This window comes from Camelina sativa, chromosome 5, assembly GCF_000633955.1.
Source record: "Camelina sativa cultivar DH55 chromosome 5, Cs, whole genome shotgun sequence".
NCBI lineage: Eukaryota > Viridiplantae > Streptophyta > Magnoliopsida > Brassicales > Brassicaceae > Camelina > Camelina sativa.
In genome coordinates, this window is record NC_025689.1 from 24,613,388 (window position 1) to 24,620,908 (window position 7,521).

At 32.4% G+C, this 7,521-nt stretch overlaps 1 long non-coding RNA gene across 1 annotated transcript; it reads right to left on the reverse strand.

The window, feature by feature from the left end:
- LOC104787537 lies at nt 1,950-3,110 on the reverse strand. Its single transcript, XR_767958.1, has 3 exons — nt 3,011-3,110; nt 2,575-2,737; nt 1,950-2,375 (listed from the first exon to the last, which is right to left on the reverse strand). It is a non-coding gene; the product is annotated as an uncharacterized LOC104787537 (long non-coding RNA).

Consider the following 7,521-nt stretch of genomic DNA (forward strand, 5'->3'; position numbering starts at 1 on the left):
AGTGATGATGAATCAAAAAGTTTTTAATCATGGACTGCTGATTGTGGAAAAATAAGAGACTTATTTGTCATTTTTTTTGGTCATCAGATATAACCAAAAATAGTTTGAGAATCGAAATTAACCAAGAACAATAATAAACACCAACAACATTATTCATCAACATGCACTTGATCATGAAGCCAAGATGGCCCACAGTGCTAAATATGACTAAAATCTACCATTTCTCGTGACACTACTCGCGATAACAATCGTCACTTTATTCGCCGGAACAGCCACCTTATGAAAGTCTCTACAATTGAAGCCATCCAGCCACCTTATTCTCATATTTATTTATGGTTTTGTTTTTTTCTTCTTTCAAATTTTTGACAAACATTAATAACATGATGTCGTGTTTTTTTTTTACTTAAATCTTTCATATAAATTAATTTAGTATTAAATTTTCTCATATAAATTTTAAATTTGAAAAAATGAGTTAGAATCTTATTATTTTAAATATATAAAACTATTTGTAAGATATTGATAATAAATATAAATATTGGATTTCAATTTCATTTTAGTTTGAATTATTGTTCATATAAATCCAAACATATCTACTTTGTAATAGGAAACATTTCCCGTCTCGTTCCATCCCATCCCGTCCCATCCTGTCCCGTCTTGTCTTTCTCTCTTTATCCATCATAATTTTTTTGTCCTATGATCGTTCTCTTTCAATAAATACTCATTAAGCAATGTTTATTAATATGTATTCGGTAAGAAATTTAGACATAATACTCGAATTCTCCATTGTATATTTAATTTTTAGTTAGGTAGTAAAATTATCCAAAAACAAATTATAATTCTGAAAAACATCTAATTATTTTGATTAGAACTAAATTAGCTGTAGAATTACGGGAAGTAACATCAAAATTAAGATCCCAATACAATAAAAGAAAAACCCGTGCTACAGCATGGGACAAAATATTTTTATAAACGTTATTTTTCATGTAAATTAAAAAAAAAAACCCTAGTAAAATACATCCTATCCTGTCCTGTCCCCTCATGTCCCAACCCATCTCCTCTCGTTCCGTCTCATCTGTTTCATATCGTCTCGTCTCATCCAGTCTCGTCTTGTCCCATATCTATCAAAATTTTTTGTCTGATGTTCTTTCTCCTTTAAATAACTACTCGGTAGACAATTTTACTAAACAGTTTGGGTAAGAAATTGGGATAGCAGAGTTCTCCATTGAATATTTTTTTATTTAGTTAGTTGAAATTATCTAAATTTATAATTTTTCAAAAAGATAATTGTTTTCAAAATTAGCAAAATTTTCAAAAATCCCATTCCAAAGTGGTGAAAATTAGTGAAAATTTGACAATTGAATTTATTTATCTATATTTTCTGATTTGTACTTTTATCTAAAATTTATGTCTCTCTTTTTCTAAAAAAATTGATCAAAATATTTTTTTTCATTATTCGTATTACCCATTTCAGTTTACTTATACTATTTCAGTATATGTACTTAATTAGTAAATTAAATTACTTGAAAACACTGATAAAACATATATTTAGTCAAATAATTAACATTTTTAGGTTGTAAAACTTTAATTGTCTAATATTAATATTTTTCACAAAAATTAGGTTGCCATTCTTTTAAGGTGTTTTGTTAATATTTTGGTGTATATGTAGAATTCTCCAACCCGTACAGAAAATAAATATGATCATCATCTTCATCAGCTGGAAAATATACATTTTTTGCAATCCATCCATAATAATCAAGCACAAACCGTGTTTGTTAAAAGTTTTAAAGTAATTTTGTTAACTCAAAGTAAGTGTTTGTATATAATAAAACCGTGTTTGTATTGGAAACTGTGAACACTCAAAGTAAGTGTCTACCTCGCATAAGAGAGATGATGATCCGTAATACTATGGCACAAACCATGGGTTAACAGTTCCCTACTGGTTCTAATAGTGAATGTAAACGGATTGAAAAGCCAAACCATTACAGAATAATGTATGTACATATCTTCTCAGGCACCTTACGTTCTTTCAAAATAGTAAGGATAGCCTACCCACAAATATGAAACATGAAAATAAAATTCAGAATGACCAAAGAACAAATCATCAAACAAATCAGAAGCTAAGAAGAGAAACTTTCCAAGTGACCAATGAAAGAAAGAATTAGGAGTTAGACATTGTTTAGCAAAGGCGAATATCGGTATGTGGTTCTCTTGTAAGGAGATTCACCAGATGCCATCAACAAAGCAGCATTAAAAAAAAACAATGTAATCAACATCAATGTACCGAACCTCCATGAGAGCATCTTGCCATTCTCCATAGACAATCAAAAAGACTTGGAAAAACATGGAGAATACCAGCAGAGACCGGAAACTCATCCCTACAAATCAGAACTCAAAAACCCCAAATTATTCCTAATTGCAAAGAAGAAGCAACAATGTCGAAGTTCAACAGCTCCAAGACTGTACTATGCAATTAACAGTCTAATTACAGAGAGATTTGTGTCATTCATTCCATCTTTAAACTTTTTACAGATCCTAAAAAGAGAAAGGGAACATTGAGAGAAACGAAATACATACATTTCGGTGGTTCATCATCATTGTTCTCTGAACCACGTCTTCTGAGTCTTCAAACCTTGACTCATAAACTTAGGCCCTTGAAATTTTACGTTCTTCAAGGCGTTTACAATGATGATTGAAGTCGCCGGTGTATGCTTCTCCTCCCGGACATCTCCGATCCAACCTTTTTAAAAAAAAAAATAGATCGAGAGCAATGAGCGCTACTTCTCTCTCTTTATATATATATATATATATATATATAGCAAAAGAAGAACAATACTACGGAATAAAGCAAAATATAATCAAGTTTCATCTGCAAACATTGACAAAATCCAAACCAAAAATTCAATCAGAATTACTCATCCATAATACAAACAGATCTCGCAAAACATATCTTACATATCTATTAGTGAACGAAAGAAAAAGAAGCAATTAGAATACAAAAAACTGATCTTACATATTGTCGAAAGAGACATATTTCTATGTACTGCAGCAATCCGGAACCTCTTCCTCTATGCTTTTGCTAAAAATAGAGAGAGAGGCGAGAGAAAAAGAAGAATCTGAGTAAGGGTTTTGTTTTTTTGTAAGAGATTAAAAGGATCTCAAAATATACGGTCAGGATTTTAAAAAACTTAGAGAATGAATGGCTGAGATTATAACATGAAACGGGTCAAATTACCGGGTTAAATGACCCGCGTGTTTATCCGTTTTTCAGTAAGGGTTTAATGACAATTTTATCCTGCAGGAAAAATATTAAAATGGTCATAATTACAATGGTATTGTATTGTAAATTCTTACAAAACTAAGGTTTTTTTTAGGTAATGTTTTACGATTAATAGTAGGGATTTTAATGCTTTGTCCACAGCAAAAATCAGACATTTATTTTCCTGATCTTTCCTATTGTAATATTGAGATACAATGTAATATAATAAATTCATAAAGAATACTCGAAAATGTTAATTTTCTGGGTTCCGCACTTCTTTTTTATTATATTAGAGAAAAAGAAAGTTGACTTTAGATTTTTTTATTTTTTTATTTTTTTGTAGATTTTTAATTTTATATCTAATATAGAATAGAGAACGTTGAAGAAATTTACACGAAGGTTTGGCAGACGAGTTATGATATGTATGACAGAGAAAGTCAAATTCATTGACAAACTGGTTTCTTCAAATGATTAATATAAAATTTACGAATCCTTCTGTGTTTAATTTACGCTGACAAATTATAATGCAAGTTCAATCGCTAGCTCACTCAATATAATGATAGAGTTCTGTTTATTTATTTTTTTTTTTAATTTTGAAAATAAATATTAACAAAAAAGTTTTTAATTCATTTTATACGACTAAAGAGCAAGAAAAAAAGTTTGATGTATGTGATATTTATGTTTTGTCTTCTATAATTTTTTATGTTCATTTTCAACGGTTATACCAGTCTTCTTTTAATTCTCCAACATTCTCTATACATTATTCTTCCTAATATATAATTTACATTGCATTCACAAATTTCCTATTCCACTTATTCCCATTTGCCATCAGATAGCCATCAGTTTATATGATAAAACATAAATAAGTAATACTTTTAACAAAAAAGTCTTTCCAATACAAATCACGGTTTTGTTTTTCATATTATTGTAAATTTCAAAAAGTAAAAATCTTGCAGATTTAGGCAAACTCGAGATAACCAAAATGAGTTTAATAAAATTTTAGATGTACAACCTAGATTTACAGTATATATTTATTTTTAATGGTTAGTATTCACTTTCATATGTATAGTATGCAACATGAATTTCAAAACATATGTTGTAGTTTAGATATCGTCTCTTAAGTCTTAACTTAGATAAATCTCTAAACATCATATGTGATATGAGTCTTTTTACTTATAATTCCATGACTGGATTTGATGAATTGTTTTTTTTTTTTTATAAAAATATATTTTATTTAAAGCATGAGAGCAAATGTCTTACAGGACCAAAAGCCCAGATGTGGAAGCCCAAAATCCAAAGATATAAAATACAATAAAAACAATTACGAAACTAATAGTTAAAAAGGAACAGCATGTTGAACCAAATACAGTTGTAACTGAACCAAAAAATCGGTTGGGGAAATAGAACCACTCCAAACCACCGATTGTTGCCATCAATGATTGGTAGTTAATATCATTAAGGTTTTCACGTGATACACCTCAGAACCAGAGAACCAAAGGTGTATCAGATTCGATGATGTTTTGGTTTTTACTTTGTGTTAGCTCAAACAAACAATATAATTGAAATAAATCACGGGTGTGTATTGGCCTCATTCTCTAAAGTATATAAGTAACCCTGGGCATATTATTCGGACCCGAATCCTGAATCCAAATCCGACCCGAAGTAAATGGTTCAGTTCGAATATTGTATAAAACCCGATCGGGTTTAGTATCTCTGAGGTTTGGATATCCGATCGGGTTCGGGTAATATCCAAATCCGAACGCCCACCCAAACTAAATGTAAAAATACATTTAAAGGGATTTGAACCCAATATCTTAAACATTTAAGGGTACATCTTTAACCATTTTAACATCTTAGTTTTTCTGTCCTAATATGAAACGTTAATTCTACAATTTATAAAAAATAAAAATTAGCTTTTTTTTTGGTTCATGGTTTGTCTGAGTTCGGGTATACCCAAATTACCCGAATCCAAACGGGTAATATCCATACCCGACCTGATAGTATAAAAACCCGAATGGATTCTATATGTCTAAACCCAAAAACTCAAAAACCCAAAAACCCGAACCCAATCGGGTTTGGGAACTCGAATGCTCAGGACTAAATTATAACTCGCTTAATTAAGCAACATATTCTCAAACAAGTATCAATCAAGGTTTAAGACACATAGGGGTAAAACTGAAATTTTCTCTAAGCCAAAATGCCTATATCTGGGAGTATGGACAATAATCCTTATTTCAAAGATTTGGTCCAATAAAAGCCCAAATCAATAAATATCCCATGTATATACGCAACCTATAGGCTGAAACTGGTCCAACCTTCTAAAAATTTGCATTCGTTTTAAAGGAATACAATATTTAAATGTTTACTCTGTTTTAAAATATGACAGATATTCGAATATTGTGGATATATCTACGTTAAGTATGAATATATAGAAAGACCACCAAAAGTCATTTAACCACTATTGGTAATTTGTAAGAAAAAATGACATGAAAATACATGGTTGAAAGCAAAACACGTTTTTGAACATTAGCCAACACCACCAGCATCCACCATGATTGATATTTATTTTGTTAGTACCTCGTAACATCTTCCAGTGTTTCAGTCTTAATTATAGAACGTGTTAACCCAATTTCATTCAGTAGCCATGTACTATTTATACTTGGCAATTTCGGAGACAAAAAGACTTATGTAACAAGATTCTTGTAACAGAATCTCAGAGACGACGAAGAACAAGAGAGAGACGTTGAGCTGAAGAGAGAGATTGAAAAATATTTTCGTATTCTCATTAATGAATTTCATGTACAAGTTGTATACTATATACAACATCTAAGAATATAGTTTAAGTTAATAATGACTTAACCTATACTCTAAACCATATAAACCGCATATAAACTATATAACCCAAGTATCAAATACACTTATACTCATGATAGACTCCCGCGAACCTTAGAATCTTGAACAGGTGAAGGATTGTAAAGGTTTGATAAAGACATCCGAGTAAGTAAAGAGTGAACCGGAATCCCGGTTTAGGGGATGTATTGATCGATGCAAAGTTGGTTTTCACGGACGAGTTTAAGTTAAACGTAGTGTTTTGGGGTTGGGAAAACCCTGGAATCTTATAAAAGCAGAAACTCGAGGGTTTCGCCGAGTTTGGCCATTTCTACGAAAAAGTAAAGAGAGTAAGTGTTCTTGAGTGTTCTTGGTGAGATTCTTGGAATTTGGTGGATTGTTCATGCGAGATCTGTAGCTGGGATCGTTGTAGGAGCTTCCTAGGAGTGTAGATCTTCGTGTTTAAGGTTCAGAATCTTCTTGGCAAAGGTGATCGCATGACCATGGCTTATCTAAGCTTGAGATTTCTCTGATCTGCTTGTTTATGTGTTTTAGTGGCTCGTTAGAACGTTATTTGGGACTTTGTGAAGCTTTCTTGTGGCTTGGGATTGAGTTTTGATGGTTTAGGAATGGTGATCCGGTGAGACACTTCGGGGAAAAACGATGCTTGGCAGTTGCATCGGTCGATGCACTTTGGGTGTCAGTCGATGCAAATACGAGGACGGCGCGATTTGACCTAGGAGCATCGGTCGATGCCATGTGGAGGCGTCGGTTGATGCAACTAGGGTTTTTTGTGAAATGTCGAGCATGCGTCGGTCGATGCAGGCTAGTCTTGTATCGGTCGATGCAGACTAGTCTTGTATCGGTCAATGCAAGCTTGTGTCGGTCGATGCATCCCCTGTTGGTATCGGTCGATGCATCCTCTGTTGGTGTCGGTCGATGCATTGTTGGTGTCGGTCGATGCAGTTCCTGGTTTCTTTGTTGATTGTTGTTTGATGGTTAGAATATCTCAATTGCTTGTGTGTATAGCCCAGTAGATGGGAGGATTGCCTCACTGGATGTTTATAAAATACTCATGCATCTCAACTTGTGTTTGTGGTGCAGGTAAAGGCAAAGTGTGATCGTGGAATCAAGACAATGAAGAGGAGGATGTTCTAGTGACTCGCTTGGTTGCTTTCTGGCTTTTGTTAGGTTGCTAGAGTTGATAGGTTGCTAGAGTTGAGTACTAATGTGTTGTCTAGGATTGCTGGTTATTTGTTTTATGTTGATTGATTTTTTTAGACTATTTATTATGGAGTTAATATTAGTTTATTGGTTTAATGGTATTGATTATTATCCGCTGTTTGGTTTGGTTGTGGTGAGGTGACTAGTGGATATGAAACCACTAGTTTTAGAGTATTTATTATTATTAATTATTTATTAAAAAAATAAACGGG